This window comes from Hibiscus syriacus, unplaced genomic scaffold, assembly GCF_006381635.1.
Source record: "Hibiscus syriacus cultivar Baekdansim isolate YM2019G1 unplaced genomic scaffold, ASM638163v2 tig00111028_pilon, whole genome shotgun sequence".
NCBI classification, from domain to species: Eukaryota; Viridiplantae; Streptophyta; class Magnoliopsida; order Malvales; family Malvaceae; genus Hibiscus; species Hibiscus syriacus.
The window spans coordinates 345,369-364,612 of NW_024062961.1; the positions used below are offsets into that span (position 1 = coordinate 345,369).

General features: G+C 33.9%; 1 pseudogene; it reads right to left on the bottom strand.

The window, feature by feature from the left end:
- Positions 1-9,562: 9,562 nt before the first annotated feature.
- Positions 9,563-12,553, bottom strand: LOC120151169 (annotated as a pseudogene).
- Positions 12,554-19,244: the final 6,691 nt, after the last annotated feature.

The following is a 19,244-nucleotide window of genomic DNA, read 5'->3' on the forward strand; positions in this document are numbered from 1 at the left end:
TGGGTGATAACACATCCATATGGTAGTGAAGTTGAAATTGTTGCTCTCTTTGTAACCATATATACAATTGTATTAAATATCAGTTTAGCAATGTTTGGAGCCTTATTGGATTTATACTTTGCTATCCACAATAATCGTTGTCTCGAAGCGTTGATTGTTTTCCCCCAGTAGGCCGGATATTCCAAACTGAGCATTTTGTGAAACACTCTCGACTCTACATCTAGGTGATTGGGCTATTTCTAGCAACCCTGTATTGTAGTATCTAAATTATTTTCATTTGAATCCCCTTTATTCTCGACACCTAGACCCTCCGCAATAGTTTCCGGAGATATATATATATATCCTTCCCCACATGTGTATTAATTCTATTATATTAGTCTTATTAGGCTTGTGTTGTAAGGAAAACATTGTTGTAGAAGACTCTAACTAGGTTGGGGTAATATTTTGGTTCTATACCAAGGAATTTAAGCCAACCCCAAGATGTAAATATGGATTTAAAACTAAACGCATATTTATCATCAAACAAGAAACACATGTCAATGACACGTTCGAGACGAATCTTCCTTACTTTAAAATTTGTCTGCCATCTCTCTTTCTCCGTATCGAATCTAAAGTTCAGAGTTTCGAACGACCTGATTTCCTCAGAAGAAGCGATTGTTTGAGAAGGAGGTTGTTGTTGAGAAGACGGGGTTGAGAAAAGCTTTGAGAAAGACCACGCTTCTGACGCTGACGTTTTGGAGCCATTTTGGGTATGGATGCTATTACATTGGAACACAAACACATTTAGGAAAAAAACTCCAATGTGGAAATCAATCAACCCATAAAATATCGATAAATTTACCTGAATATCTGATCGTCACTGTTATGATAACGCTAGTATTCGTCGGAGTGGAAGAGTTCTCTTTTGCCTTTATGTTTAGGGTTTATCGATTTGGAATTTATATCCATTATAAATAATCTATAAATAATGCAATGGTAAAACACGCAATATTTAAAATGGTATCGACACAAATTTAACAATTGTCGATACTTTATGATTACTTATTTTCTCATAAAACCGATATATTTATACCGGTTACATTGAAAATTTACATATTATAATTATCGGTTCGATGTTATTGTGATCGACAGTTTTAAAAATGTATCAACACTTTATGCGTGCAACTTTTGGATTTCCTTCTAGACAAAAAAAGTATCGACACAAATTCCACAAGTGTCGATACATGTTGTAGACCTATTCTCTCATAAAACCCAGTATTGTTATACCGGTTACATTGTAAATTTACTATTACATTATATTTATGGGTTTCGATGTTTCTGGTATCAACACTTTTTATAAATGTATCGACACTTTATTCGTTCATCATTTTTTGAATTCATTCTGGACAAAAAGTATCGACACAAAATAAAAAAGTATCGATATATTATGTAGACCTATTCTTACATAAAAAACCTATTTATATAGGTTATATTACAAAATTACCTATTACATTATAATTATTTGTTTCGATGTTTTTGGGATCAACACTTTTTATAAATGTATCGACACTTTATTCGTTTATCTTTTTTGGCATTCATTCTGGACAAAAAGCATCGACACAAAATAAAAAATGTCGATACATTATGTATACCTATTCTTACATAAAATCGGTATATTTATACCGGTTATATTACAAAATTACCTATTACATTATAATTATATGTTTCTATGTTTTTGGGATCGACGCTTTTTTTAAATGTATCGACACTTTATTCGTTCTTCATTTTTGGCATTCATTTCAGACAAAAAGTATCGACACAAAATAAAAAAGTGTTAATACATTATGTAGACATATTCTTACATAAAACCGGTATATTTATACCGATTATATTACAAAATTACCTATTACATTATAATTATCTGTTCGATGTTTTGGGATCGACACTTTTTATAAATGTATCGACACTTATTCGTTCATTTTTTGGCATTCATTCTGGACAAAAAGTATTGACACAACATTAAAAAGTGTCGCTACATTATGTAAATCTATTCTCACATAAAATCGGTATATTTATACCAGTTATATTACAAAATTACCTATTACATTATATATATAGATTTCAATGTTTCTAGGATCGACACTTTTTAAAACTGTATCGACACAAAATAAAAAAGTGTCGATACATTATGTAGACATATTCTCACATAAAACCGATGTATTTATATCGGTTATATTATAAAGTTACCTATTATATTATAATTATTTGTTTCGATGTTTTTGGGATCGACACTTTTTATATATGTATCGACACTTTATTCGTTCATCATTTTTGGCATTCATTCTGGACAAAAAGTATCGACACAAAATAAAAAAGTGTCGATACATTATGTAGACCTATTCTCACATAAAACCGGTATATTTATACCGATTATATTACAAAATTACCTTTTACATTATAATTATCTGTTTCGATATTTTTGGGATCGACACGTTTTATAATGTATCGACATTTATAAATGTATCGACACATATGCTTACCTATTTTTGGAAACTTAACGTTTGAGAACCATACTGGACAAAATGTTGGAAACGAATCTTTGTGTTATTAATTTTTCATTTAAAAAGTCTATTTTTGCGTCTACATTGTAAATTTACCTTTTACTTTAAAGTTATTGAATTTTGTAGTTATTGTACATACCCTCAATATGGAATGACCATTCTACATTTATTTTTACCAAACTACTGCTAACTTTTTCATCTCATACATAATTACATCCATATACAAAATTATAAATCGTATACAAAATTATAATCTTATACAAAATTAACTCTACATTTATATCATTACTTACTTTTGTTATTTTTGTGTCTCATAGCTTTTGTTATCTCTTGTCTTCGTTGATTTTGATTGTGGCTTACGAGACGTTTAATATTCGCGATCGATCCTCTCCAACAACCTATATTCAAATTGTCAGTACGTTAAGTATTGTAAACCACTCATCAATCTACGACTTTTAACAAGTTGCCCATGTAGAACCGATCAATTCCATCCACATCATCATCACATACATGCCGCAATCATATCTGTAAAAATTTAAAAACCACACATGTCAATTATGATACCTGCATAAATTAAGTTTTTTATTTATGATAACATCTCATACCCATTCAATTGCTCATTCTTCTTATGCTCTACAAATTTAAAATTTTTCAAGGGGAAATTTCCTAGAGATCCATACTTCTACCCAATTGTGTTTATTATAACTATCTAATTTCATCTGCATTAAAAATGTGAAGTTATGATCCAAACAAAAATATGCATTATAATTTACATAATTCCTTTCATATATACCAATCTCTTAGCATCATTCACTGTTAGCTAATTCAGATGTAAACAGACTATCATATATTGTTGCAACATGATCTACCATATCCAACACCAACCAGATACCAATAATATGGTAGTTTATTGTGATCATGATCTGCAACAAATTTCACCCCAATTTGACAAAATTCAACATTCTGTATCCAAAACATCATTGCAATTCGTATGGTGTCTTACCTTCTCACAGTCGGTGAATTCACATAGTTACAATATGAGACCAAAGGTAGCAATACTCTCAACACTTACTTGTTGTTGGAATCCAACGCCTGTTGCTGCAAATACATGATAATCATTATTAATTTACCGTCTATAACACTACTTTCAACATTTATTAATTAACTCACTGCTAAGTGGTGGAAGGTAGCCAATCCTCCGGAGTGATTTTTTCGAACCGTAGCATACTGTCTAGGAGAGCAAATCAATAACCTAACAAAATTAATTACATAATCAGAACATATTCAATAGGTTTTAACATTTGTACTTTCTACTTACACACCGCCAACCCATTCCGTAGGCTTCACGTTGCAACGTCGGATATATTAGCTAATTGATTTCCAATTGAGATTACAGAATATCTGTATGAATCTTAGGATTAATTTGTTGTCATGAAATATTTAAATATCACTCACAAAGTAATATATTTCACTTACCCCGATTTTAACCCACTATTCATAAATAATCACAAATTACAGCTTCGATGTCATCAATTCCGCTTGGAATATGCGCTTTTTCAACCTATAATTTTGCATACAAATTTTGTCACAACAACATGATAAAGATCAAATTAAGTTTTCTTTATTCAACTTACCTTCTGCTTCTTCTTCTGGGGTGCAGAACATTCTGAATCTAAATCTGCATCTATAACATCTCCGGTGTATAGATCACATCGACATTCTTCCTCATTTCCTCCATCTTTCTTCTTCATCCCTTCTTTTCCTCTCTCTTTTTTCTTCCTCCCTCTTTTTTTTCTCCCTCTTTTCTTCTTCCTCCTCTTTATTCTTCATATTGTTTCAGTTTATCGTATTTTTGCTCTACATATCTCTTCATCTCTTTTATTTCACCATTCAATTTCCCCCTTCATCCAAGTATTCATCAAAACCCCCTTCACCCCAGTAAGTTCACTCCTCAATTCCACAAATCCTTCAACTCCATCAATTTTTTCACCCTCACCATCTTAAGTTCACCACTCAACACCTCAACTTCTTTCACCACTCCATTATTTTTCCTTCCACTTCCCATTATGCCTCTCAAGTGTATCTTCGACTCCTCAAGTTTCTCTTCGACTCTTGATTGTCTTTGCATGATATCAAATTAGATTTTTTATATCAGCCAATTCAGACATCAAAATGTTGAATTACTCTATTTCCTCACCGTCATCCCCCTCACTGTCATCCCCCAATACAACCATCAATTTTTCTCCACTGCCTCCACTACATCCTTGCTAATACATTCAATATTAAATTACAATATTAAGACATTGATTATATTTTTAATATTATTTAATTACATTTATTTCCCTTTCTTGCTTTCTCGGTATCCAACTTCAACTTCGCCATTAATCTAAACTTCTTCCTTCCCCATGCACGGATGCGTGCCACTCCGGTTCTTTCATAAGCTGGCATTGCCTCACAGCCCGACCAAAAATCGAACAGTGCAATCTGCATTTATAATAAAATTTATAATTTTATATAATTTTATTTTATATAAAAAACAAAAATGTCTTCAACTCATTTACATCTAAGATTGTTATGCACCCTTTGAGGTATCTCTGGCTGCCCTTTTAAAGGTGATTTGATTGAATCAATTTCGAATGGACATATTCAGCCAATTGAATTCACCCTTCAATCCTTCATCGTAAATGAGCTTCATATAGTCCTTGTTCGTTGACGTATCACCCGTTGGACAAAGAAAGATCCCGACAAGGTATAATAGAACTCGGGCCTTTAGCTCATCCCTCATAAGATCCACTTTTGATTCCTCTTCAAGTTCAAACATATGTCACCTTCTGCTTCAAACCATATTTGGAGGCAAGTGCTTTCCAGTCTTTCTTAGAGACTCTACAACACTTTTGCCTTCGTTTCCTACCCCCAATACGGCTGCAACACATGGGATCCCGAGAGGAAATAAAAATCACCATATTCAGTAATACATTGTTTGACATCAAATACACCATCAAGATCAACACAATTCCCTCCGAATAAGTCGATGTTACTCCTACCAACGATCCAAACCTTATTTCTCTCAGCACATTCAACTGACCCTTCTCCTTAAGGTGTATAACTAATGAATTCACACTTTTAATGGTTGCACCTTGTCGACACTTCTACATTTTTTAACAATATATAATGTTATAGTTCTTTATATTTTGTATCAACGTATTTACAAGTTTAATGAATACCTTCTTTTCAGTGTTTTCCTCCATTCTTTGTATTCTCACTATCCATCTTTGACTGTATGATGTAAGGTTCCTTCTCAGCATCACTCATCGAATTCCATTTCTCCCAACACATCATTTCTCACCTAATATTAAGCATAAACATTTTTAATCAATACATACTAAATAATACTCAATGTGAATTTCAATTTACATACCGAATCGATGTGTTCGCCATCTTCCTTATCCTTTTGCATTCGGTCATACTGTCAACATTTAAAATTTGTCATCAATTTAAAGTTTTAAATACTTTAATACAATTATCATTTCAACAATAACAAAAAGACATTGATACTTACTAGAAGCATATCCACCATTTGGTTGCTTTCGAGTCTCGGTCTCAATTTCAAAGTCATATGCGCCACCAACAATATTTCCACCCATTGACTCCATTTTTCCTTCCATATCGGTTTACGCAAATCAAATCAAATACTTGTTACATACACTTATTCAATATACAAATATAGATAACTACTCTTGAGTAAAACGGTTTTCTTCAAAAGAATTTGAATGGCCACTACAAAATGTTTCGGCACATTTATACAACCTAAATATCATTTTCTACCTATAATATTATATACAGGTATCCATATTTATTTTCTACCTAGAATATTATATAATCAGTCCCAAAATCCTTCTTGGCTTCAATTCGAAATCCCCAAACCAACCCAAAAACCTAATCCATATTTCCTTCAAACAAATGGGAACACTCAATACTCCAAGTATCGACACATTTATACAACTATAATATCATTTTCTACCTATAATATTAATAAAAGTATTATTTATTTTACCTAGAATATCACTTTTACATGTAATCGGTCTCAAATGCTTCTTTACTTCAAAACCACAAACAACACATAAAAACCCTATTTGATTATTAATAAAAAAAACTAGGGTTTCGACAACGTACTTTTGATTCGACTGCAACAACAAACAAATAAACTTCGTTTTAGAAACGCCTTCTGAAATGCAGCAACAACTACGCTTCGATTTCAAAAACTCGTCCGTTCTATCTATTTTACAGAGGATATTTACTATGTCATATGTTATTTCTATTTAATCGATACAACTACAAAAGTGTCGATACTTTTATGTCATGTGTCGATACTTTCGATAGTATAATTACCTATTTCTTTGAAAGTATCGATAATTTATAACACGTACTTATTAAAGTATCGACACTTTCATATATCGGTAGCGCTTTACTGGTTTTGTCTTTTCGAGATCGGCTTTATCATATTTTTACATGTTATATCGTTATGGAACGATACATTTTTATTAAGTATCGACACTTTATAGGCGCTAAAACTATTTCTCTTTTAAATTCACAAAGTGACGATACTTATATTAAATTATCGACACTTACAATATATCTGGTAGCGCTTTACCGGTTTTGTCTTTTCGAGATCGGCTTTATTATTTTTACATGTTATCGTTCTGGATCGATACATATTATAAAGAATCGACACTTTATAGCGCTAAACTGCTTCCTTTAAATTCACAATGTGTCTACTTATATAAAGTATCGACACTTGCAATATATTCGTTATCTCTTTACGGTTTTGTTTTCCTGACCGGTTTTGTCATATTTTTACCTGTTGTATCGTTGTGGATCGATACATATTTATAAAGAATCGACACTTTATAGCGCTAAAACTGCTTCTCCTTTAAATTCACAATGTGTCGATACTTATATTAAAGTATCGACACTTGCAATATATTCAGTATCTCTTTACCGGTTTTGTCTTTTCCTGACCGGTTTTGTCATATTTTTACATGTTATATCGTTGTGGATCGATACATATTTATAAAGAATCGACATTTTATAGGTGTTAAAACTGCTTTTCCTTTAAATTCACTATGTGTCGATACTTATATTAAAGTATCGACACGTGTAATATATCTGGTAGCGCTTTACCGGTTTTGTCTTTTCGTGACTGGTTTTGTCATATTTTTTCCTGTTATATTGATGTGGATCATACATTTTTTAAAGTATCGACATAAACCGACAAGCTAAGTTTGCCGGTTGCCAAATTTTTAATTTCTTCATGATTTAGACTTACTACATTATTATTACTCACATTTTCGGTAGCGCTAAATCGAATTTATTAATATATTTTAATTATTATTACTCACATTTTTATAGCGCTAAACCGAATTATTAAATATATTGTAATGAATCCGGTAACGTCATATATTAGCAGATATTAGCCGCCTTTCCTTAGACAAACCATATTTTGGGGACTTTTTAGACAAAATTCCAATTTGTCAGTGTAAAGTGAAAATGGAACAAATTTATTCTTGGATTACAGTCTTTTTTATTTAAAAAAAGAACAAATTTATTTTCCTTTTTCGAAATAAGAAAGAGACCGAGAGTCAAGCCATGCTTGTCAAGCATGGTATATTTATATTTAAAAAAATTATTAAAAAGTGAGTTCGGATTGTAATTGAATTGACTTTAACATGTATTGGTTAATGAATAAAGAAACACATGGATTCCTCACCAACAGCTTTACACGAAACTAAAATATAATCAAATAATACAGGAACCAAAACTATACATAATAAGAAGTTTGAATCATGTATAGTAAATGGAAAAAAATTAAGTTAGAGAAAACACGTAATAATAATATTATTTTTTAAAAAATAATCTGAGATTATTATAAGTTTGAGCTAATATAATCATTCGAATTAAAAATTTCTAAGAAAAATAATATTTTTACTCCATAGATATTAGATGGTTTACCTGCTTAAAAATTTTAATTTTGGATAACAATGTTTATGTGAATGCTTTTAATAAAAAGTGAATTTGGTGACCATCCGCTTAAATGGGTTGGTTGTGACAATTGACATAGCTTCCCATTCTCCTAAAACATAATGGGTGACACCATCTTCTAGATTATATATTACAACAGCAATAGAGTAAAGTTCACTCCATCGAAATTCACAAGACTTTTGCAAGTTATTTCTGGGTTTGTTGGCTGCCTCTCAATCGCCAAAAATGAACAATTACAGTTATCCATTGAAGGGAAATGTGTGACTCGAAGCCTCGCCATGCAACTTGAGAAGTAGCGGCGGCGGTGGTAATGGTCTTAGCAAAGACATCTCAAGAAGTTGATGAGTAAATGGAACAGGTAACTTTCTCGGTCTAACATTTCATGCCGAACACGCCTTTCCCGTATGATGTTTTGGGGCAGATGATCACTGTAATATAGCAAGGTTGTGACCGAGGCTGCCGGCTCAGTGATTAACGATGTCAACAGCCGCAGTAGAGACCGGAACATAAGGGGTGCGAGAGACTGCAACAAAGAAAGAAATAACGTATACTGTCAGACTAGACTTATCTATCTATCCACTATGTACGCAAATGTATGTCGATTTAATGAAGATAAAGAAAATGATGAAATAAAAGATGGACAAGGGAAAGGAGCATATACCATGGAGTACTATGGGGGTAGTCTGAAGAGCCTGAAAAAGTGCTGGAAATTGGGGAATTTTGTTGAGTTCTCTAACTGTCAATCTTCGGACCAGCTGACATTCATACCTAACCTTCATTGTAGTGTTTATAATTACAGGGAACTATGAAAATCTTGGGAGTGGTATCAAGCAACGGTGGCAAGTGGAAATTGGCAACAAAATTTGTATAATTTATATGGAATGAATTTACAAAAACATTTAACTTTATTAAATAATTTCTCATTTTTATTTGATTTGTTTTAAAGAAAATAATAACTAAATTTAAATAATTTGCATGTGCATACAGCCATGAACCATGTTATATACAATTGCGTTTTAAATCTTACTTAAAAGTTTCATTCAAGAAAGCATCTACTCAAATATACCAAAGAACCTAGAGATTTGCTAATGAGTTGGAAAATGGGAACTATACCTGATTTGATTCAAGCCTTAGACCCTCCACTTCCCAAGTCGCTTCCGTGCTGCTAGTGACCTTCTCGTCCTCAACGGAGCAGTCTGCCCTCCCTCCTCGCTTTCTTCACTATCTAGCACTACTATCTTTTCAGTTATTGAAAATCTTCTTCCATTTCTTCTACCCCCTTCTTCTTTACCTCCACATCATTTTGCATACTTTAAACAACTTGATTACATTTTTGCTTCTAATTACTCCCGCAGTCCTGTTGCAATTGTTGGGTTGAAGGAAGTAGAGACAACTTACGACCGAGCCCCTTTTTTCCAGGAGTTTGAATGTGACAAGTTATGAACTGGAATCACATTCTCTTTGTTTCTCGCCTTTGTTCTATGTGATGAGCCTTTCAGTCCCAGTGAAAGTTTCTTACCTACAGAGCTTCTCTGGTTTTTATTCAAACAGAAGTTTTCGGTTCTTCACATAGCTCTCTTGAACTATCCCATGCATTTTCACATTCTCACATGTCTGCATCTTTTCCATAGACCCAAATGGTTGTTTATTGCTTTAATGAAGCTTTGAGCTGCTCTTTGTGCTGTTGTTTCCTGAATTACCATCTTCATCCTGCTCATGTTGATTGCGACTAGCCTGAGAAAGTGAGAACCCAGAGGAAGCTTGATATTGGCAGAGCGGTGAAAAGTAATTTGAGTCCACATTCTCCTTCTTATCAAAGCTATCATTGCATTGATCAAAATTTTTCGAAGATGATTTCCGCCCCTTTCCATTAATTTCTCATGGTTCATGTATTTGTTCAGCACATAATTTTCCTCTTGTCGTTTTCGCTTACTTTCCACCTGAGTTATCGATACAGAGAGAGAGAGAGAAGTTGTGATTAGGCAACTTCTGATTTGTATCTTTTTTCTTGTTTGAGATAGCAAACTCAAGTCATAACTTCTGGCCAAATTACATGTGATCTTTTATGGCTAGGATTAAAATCCTGAGCAACATGGTTTGGTTCCTGGCCCAATCCTTGAACTTCCATCTACAATCAAAAGAAGTGTGAAGAATAAAGAATCTAATACAAAGAAAACATAAAAGTCAAGCAACTAAACAACCAATAACCTATTACCATCGTTGAATCTGCTTTAGTTTCTGTGCATTGATTTCTGCAGCTGCTTTCTCCAGCTCCAACCTTGGCATATTTCTCAGTCATGGATCGTGCTTTATGGTCAAAAGCTTGCCTATTATATTTGTATTCCGTACTCTGTAAATTCATAAACATAGAAAAAGCCGGGGGAGGGGGAGAATCTCAGTTCATCAGCCTAGTCCAGTCCATTTGGATTCTGGAGAAAAAGTCTACTTACTGCTTCACACATTAGGCCATCATCAGGATTTGGTTCACTGAGCAATAGCCTTATAATTCTGAGCACTGTTGAAATGTTCAGTGACGGTTGCCGTGCGCCCTGCTTGGACGAGAACCATAATAATCATTCCATTTAATCAGATGCTTCAAAGAAACAATACTTCCATTTTGGAAGTGAAATAAAACATGGAATCAATGAGGCAAGCGTGGTGTTTTGGTATAAATTTTATGGCATCCTCCTATTTTACTCCAAATCTTATGTTGCTTGAAGTAGCTATGTGCAACATCCAGCTCTGAAATATACTCGGGATGAGTATGAAAACTATGTTGCTTAAACTATTCATTTTTCATGAAGTATTAGTTGCCAATACTTAGATATGGTGATATGAGCTCAAAGGATCCTCCGTATATAGAAAAACTTAGAAGAAATCTAGACATACTTGGACATAGATGCAAAATTTTATGTCACGGCATGCAAACCTTTAAAAAATTATAGAATTTTAGGTGTACAAAATTATAAAATTCCAAGGGTGTAAAATTAGATCATTGATATAAACTATAAAGAAAAGATAAGTTATCTAAGAATTTGAAATTTTCAAGGATACGATTGCCCCAGCACCCTTTTGGTCCATCCCTGATCAGACTCATGTCCAAAAATTACACCCGAGTCTTGAGTAACATAATATGAAAATATGACCTTCAAATTATCCTCAAGTACATGAAACAACTTGGTAAAAATATTGAGCATACCTTAATCAAACGCATTCATATTTATCATGTTTACACCCAAATTCAAGTAATATAGGTGTCCTCTAGTGACTAAAAAGGGAACAAAAACCACAAACACAGATTGTGTTTCATGTTCAATGTTCCCTTAGTCCAGATCTTCAACATGTTTTATGAATCCATTTAATAAGCATTTGTAGTAATCATTTGACAATGTCTTCAAATACAATATAAAAGCACGTGATAGAACTCCGTAAGAAAAATACTTGGAACCAGTACAAATTTACATGGACTGAACAAAACTTACCTTGGGTGCAAGGTTGAGAACGTCAAGGCAAATTCGACCTCGATTGTAGATGTTCGGGTGATAGATAGGCGTCGCAAAGGTCACAATCGGAGGCTGAAACGGATACTTTTATGCAGAGAAAAAAAAAACAAACCCTTCTTTAAAAATGCGAAAGAAGAACCGAAATTCATTCTGCAATTTAGGTATATACCTTTCAGGTATCTGAATCTTAATCTTGAAGATCCCTTTGCTATATACAATTTCTGAAGGAAAAGAAAAAGAAGCAAATCCGGATACTGGGTTTCGATTAATGAATCAATCAAAAGCAAAACTATTTCTGCAATTTTTTGTGAAAATTAAAAGAGAAATGAACTTACGGGCGCCGATGGAAGAGAGATCGGTGATTTCAGATTGTGAGGAGAAAAAAGGGAAGGAACCGCCATGAGGAGGGTTGTCAAGGAGAAGCTTCAACTCCTTTTGCATTCATAGTTTAAGCCTTGCTTCTTGCGCCATTTTGCTCTTCTAATTTGGAGAATTTATTTTTTCAGTTAGTGGAAATGAAACTTTGGGGCTTATGATTTTGAGCGGGCGGGGGAACCTTTTTCAAATGTGTTTTGCTTCTTGGTTTTCAGCCTTTTAAATCTCCCTTACGGCATATACTACAATTTTTTATTTAAGTATTTAAAGTATTTTGGATAATATACATCTTAAGTTACTCAATTATATATTTAAAAACAAGTGGATTATTTTTTCTAAAAATTACAAGCAGATCATTTACTTAAAATATTAATAATATAAACAAGCCATTTATCAGTAAATATTAGACGTAATAGTGGCGTAGCTTTGTATAATACTTTCTACATCCCATAAATTCTCTCGTTTTCACTATGCACATAGCTTTAAGAGCTATATTTGATTAAATAAAATTATAAAATTATCTCTAAAAGGTAATAGATAGATTTATTTTGATATGTATAAAAGAGTGGAACGTAAAAGTAAAAAAATAAAATATATAAGTGTTATTGTTTGTTAACTTTTCTAACATGACATTTTGAATGAGATAATTTTAAAACTAAAAGGGACACATTTAGTAAAACGGATAGAGTAATAGTTTTAGTCCTTAAAACTTATGCAATATATTGATTTGATCCTAATTTAGAACAATTCAATAAATTTAACTATTCGATATTAAAATTTCTATAAGTTCCTTGAGATATATGGGGTAAAGTCTTTGATCTCCTTAACTATTGGAAGTAAGTTATTACAAATGGAAACCTATGCAAATAGCCCTAAGTTCATAGTTTTGTGGCTAGATTTGATATATTTTACAGAAAGTTTTGCCTAAGATAAGACGATAAACAATAAGTCTGTATTGTGGATCTACTAGGTATTCGATATTCAAACAATCAAGGAAGTAATTGAGAGGAAACACAAGAAGAAGCACTGACATTACTTATGCAAATGAGGAGGTCACAAGGTATTCTTCATCTTGCTATCATGAGATCAGTTAATGACGGTAAAAATAAACCAGTTAGACCTATAAGGGAGATTTCTTATATCGATCTTATTGAGAGTGAGCATGGTACGTATACAACAAATACCATAAATAGATTAAGTAAGTTAATGATTCAATTAATTGAATTAATTAAATTAAGAATCGATGTTCGAATTTTGATATTGATTTAATTTTTACTATATTGAAATTATATTATCTTTTTTATTTACGTTATATTTAAATTTTAATTGACACTTTCATTTATATATATATATATATCTTCTAAATTATAAAAATATAAATTCATCGAATATCCATATCTCCTTAAATATAATAATAATAATAATAAATTAATATTCAATCGAGAATATTGAGCTGTAACATATTGATGGACTGCAATAGCTATCAATATGTCCAAGTGTCATCCATTAAACAAAATGAGAGGAAGATGAAGAAAGCCATCCAATCCGCAGCCCCCAATTTCCCATGCATCATCACACATCAAAATCAAAATACTTTGTTTGCTTTTGCTTCTTTTCTCAACTTCCTTTCAAGTTTCCATTTGGAAAAGAGCAGTCATTATGACGAGGGTCCAAGCCTTGCTAATTCCCATTACCAAATGGACAACGGGGCAATAGTACAATGTCCACCACACCCAATCAAATGTGTCCGAATCTCAACACATTTCTCAATTCACAAATGAGGAAAACACCCCCCGCCTTTTATGGACTTTCAACAACTTTTTCACACGATTCTTTATTAACTCATGTGTTTAATAACACCCATTATTATTTTTCAATAAAGTCAAACGAGATATTAGATAAGATTCCGATATGAAAGAGGTTATTAAACCATATTCAAATAATTTTAATTAAAATTTCAATCGTGTCATATAATGATTTATTCTGAATATAATCCCGATGATTTTTAAATTAGTTACAAGATTTAAACGGAGATCTTCAAAGAAATATTAGCCACATGGGTGACAAAAATTGTTTCAAAATCAATGGAAACGATAAAGGAGTTCTAACAATATAGTCCACGCAAAATAAGTCCTTCCAATGTTTATTCTCAGCCTTTCCTTTGTCGTTTAACTTTTACAGCTACTGGTTTGAGTTTGTTTGATATATGCATATCTGCTTTCATTCAAAATTTGGAAATCAAATTAGTATTTTGGGATGTGTTTTATAAGAATGCAAAGTGGCAAAACCCAAGAGGGCCAGATGGAAATTGGAAGTGTTTTACGATGTGTCCAAATCCAACCAACAGGAAAAAGATTGTGTTTATTGTCACGTTAATGGGGACATAGTAGGCCAAACTTACCGTCGACCGAACACCTGTCCTTGTTCACTTAGTACAAATTTGGCTTGGAGTTATTCGCCTGAACAACACCCCTACGTGACACTACGCAGGTGTTCTCCTGTATTTCGCTCTTTTTCTTTTCCTCGTTCATTGTTTGATTAATTTTGCATAATTATTTCAATTCCCATTTTTATGAATTAAATAATATAATCGATGTGAACTCATCAAATTATTTCAATGATTAAAGGAAATGTTAGAGGTTTTGGGTTCGAACAACCATGCTTATAGGATACGAGTGAGTTGTCAACGACTAAAAAAAATTATAAACAAATACTATCTTGTAATCACATATATATATTCTTACACAATGTAAAATTATTTTAAGATAAATAACTCAGTGACCAAAAATCTCATATAATATACGATTTTAACCAATTTTTTCCGGATTTGCCAAAATGACCAACAAAATCGCAATGCGGTCGCTAATTCGCAACGCGATCTCCATTATCGCAAATCAATTTCCAGATTCGCAACGCGATTATGACTATCGCAATGCGATTTTTCAATTTCGCATTGCAATTTTTCCAATTCGCAATGCGAATAAGAAATCGCAACGCGAATTGGGAAAATCGCAATGCGATACTGACTATCGCAACGCGATAATACAAAATCGCAACGCGATACTGACTTTCGCAACGCGATACTGACTTTCGCAACGAGATAATACATAATCGCAATGCGATTTTCAAAGCGCCATTAGTATAGCAACGCGTATTTTATTTTCAAATTCCAAACACGAATATTAATATATTGGAACACTGAACCGTCCACAGTATATCCCGTAATCGCAACTCATAACCTAAAACCTAAAATCACAACTCAGTCCCATCTCCATCTCTCACTCTCTCACCCATCTCCGACGAAATCCGTCCCCATCTCCGGCGAAATCCGTCTATCTCCATCTCTTAGAGCCACCCTCACAATCAGAAATAGAAAATCAACCAAATCAACCACCGAGGGTTAGTTTTTTAATTATTTTCTTTTGAAATTTTTGCATTATTATTAGGTTTTTCATATTGAAATTGATGATAAGTTTACTGGTAATTTCAATAATAGATTAACCATTTCACTTAGATTGCTTATTAAATTAACCGAGAATCGCAATGCGAAATGAAAATCGCAACGACAAAATCGCAACGTGATTTTATTCTCTCGTTGCGATTGTCATTTTCGTGTTGCGATTTTCATTTTCAAAAACTATTCTTCTTCTGCAAATTGAAACTTGAATGAATTGCATTACTTCAACCAAAAAACAAAGACAAATAAGAAATTCATAGTGTTGCAAATTTAAGTTTGAAGAATAAACTACTACTCTTTATGTTTATTATTGTTTTTGGTATATCTTCACAGTGTAGTTTTTGGTATATCCAACTTAGTATGTTTATTGTTTTTGTAGAACTTTTATTCGGCTCAATTGACCTTAAGAAATAAAGTCAGCCTGGCCAAAACAATTGCGTCGAAGCTTTCACATGCACAAAGAAAAATGTTTGAGGATACTTGCTTCGGGCCATGGCTGAAAGTACAACATCCCGGTGGAGATGCGATGTTGACACACCTGTTTCTTCAAACCATGACTAGGGATCTACTAGATACTATACAACGTCGTGATGAAGAGATATGGTTTGATTTTCCACCGGCGTATACGTGTTTTGGGCGGGAGGAGTTTTGCTTAATCACCGGTCTACGCTTCGGACACGATGATGTAGGTCAGTACACTAGACACATTACCCGCCCATCATGGTTATCCCGGGTTTTTCCTGAGCTGGAGAGGCCGAATCCACACGTGGAAGACCTGACGAGATTATTGAATAAGAAAGATGGTTTTACTCGGATGGATGACATCGATGTTGTCCGAGTATGCCTTCTAATACTTTTGCATGACAACCTATTCCGAATGATCTAATCAAATTGGTAGAAGACCTAAATACGTGGAACCTGATTCCGTGAGGCTCGTATTTATGGAAAGCTACATGGAATAAGTTATCGTCTGCCTTGGATGATCGAAAAAGTTTGCATGGCGATGGTTCCAAATACACTTTGACAGGCTTTATTTGGGCCTTTAAGGTAAGAATTTTTATATAATGTTTCCAAAATTATAAGTAATTATTTAACAATTACTAATGTTTGTTATTATATTGTTTGTAGATTTGGATATTTGAGGTCTTTCCCGCCATGAAGACATATGCAATAAAAACTTCAAATGATATTCTCAGGGCTATTTCCTGGAAGAGGAAACGGACCTTGCAATGGGAAGATTTACTACGGTATACGACAATAAATAATGTAAGTTAACATAAATACTACCATATGTTTATAAACAAGTTATTACTAGTACACATTTAACTTTGTTTGAGCTTTTATATTGTTAGGAGGCCAACACTCCATTACAGAGGCTGACACCCACAGAAGCTGAGCTTGCCACTGATTGGTGGCAAGCTAGTAAGCGTTTTTTTGATGGCACGGATGATTAGCAGCCTACACTTCGGGAGCCATCACCTCACCCAGAGCTATCACCTCACCCAGAGCCATCACCTGATCGACCCGACTATACACCTCCACAATGACAGCCATCACCTATTCTGTCACATCATCGAGCCTCTTCTCCACCATCACCGCAAGATAGGCGACCGACAAAGATGCCACGACATTTATCTCCCTGTTCTCCACCTCCACGGGATGAGTTAGGGGAGTTACGTGATGAGGTCAATGCCTTGCATGAGGAGGTCGGTACTTTACGCAAAGACGATGGTGCATGGCATGTTGAGGTGTCTACTTTACGCGGTGAGGTAGCCGCTCTACGTGAGATGGTAGTATCGTTGCAGAATGAGGTTCATACTCTAAGCAACGAGGTAAGTTTAAGATTTTTCATATTTAACTTGATGATAAATTTACTCGAGGTAAGTTTAAGATTTTTCATATTTAACTTGATGATAAATTTACTCGTAATTTCACTTAGATTAACCATTTCACTTAGATTGCTTAATAAATTCATTCGGTTGCTGCCAATACTGCTAAACTGTTTTTGTTAGTATTTTTTTTGGTTTTGTTTTTGTCTTTTGGTTGAAGTAATGCAATCCATTCAAGTTTCAATTTGCAGAAGAAGAATAGTTTATTTCGCAACACGAAAATGACTATCGCAACGCGGAAATGGCTATCGCAATGCGAAATGAAAATCGCAACGACAAAATTGCAATGCGAAATGAAAATCGCAACGATAAAATCGCAACGCGAAATGAAAATCGCAATGCGATTTGTGTTTCGCGTTGCGATTTTGTCGTTGCGATTTTCATTTCGCATTGCGATTTTGTCGTTACGATTTTCATTTCGCATTGCGATAGCCATTTCCGCATTGCGATAGTCATTTTCGCGTTGCGAAAGTAAGTTTTGTGTTGCGAAAGTAAACTATTCTTCTTCTGGAATGTTTATATATGTTGTCCTTTTAAATGTTTATATAAGTGCTTACTTCTGGAATGTTATCTGATGCATTTTGTGAACTATGATAGAATAATGACTTGGGTGAATTCAATGCAAGTTTGAAACATATTTGTCTTTGTTTTCACTGTTTAAATATCATGTATGTTTATTTACTGATTTTTGTATTTAATTATTTAGCGGCCCGATAAGGTGGATGCTTTACGTCGGGTTTTTCTTGCACGACAGAGTTCACGCATCAGACGGCGTGCACGTGCTATTAAGTCTCCATACACCCCAATAGTGCGACGACACCGCAAGAAGAAGCCCGACTCGCCTGTTATCCCTCAAGAGTCCACTCCTATCGTTGAAGAGGCCCCTATCATTCCTCGAGAGTCCCCTCCCACCGTTCAAGAGGCCACTGTCATCGTTGAAGAGGTCCCTCCCACCATTCAAGAGCCCGATTCACATGGCGTCATATGTAGGATTCTTGAGAAACCCTCTGACGTGCCGGACATGATGGATTTAAGTTGGCTCTCGTATGAGTTACCGGCCAGTACCATACCGGTATCTGAAGTGGAGAGGAGACAAGTACCAGACACAATTCTGGATAGCACCCTTTGGGCTAAGACCGCAGTTGATTTTTATCTACATGAGCGGAGCCAGGGGTATTTCACTGACATATGCAAGCTCAACGATGATATCTATTTGTTGCTTGATCGGTCTTGGTGGGGCGTATTATTAGGGGTCGAAGACAATGGCTATTTTGATGGAGGGGTAAGTCTTATATTTTTCTTATATTTCAATTTGATTATTTTTTTTAAAATTTATGTAAGTTACTAATATATGTCTTTTTTTGTAAAACAGCATATCGATGTGTGGGTGTCACGTCTTCTAATAATTAGGAAACTTAAGGAAAATAAAAGAAATACACGA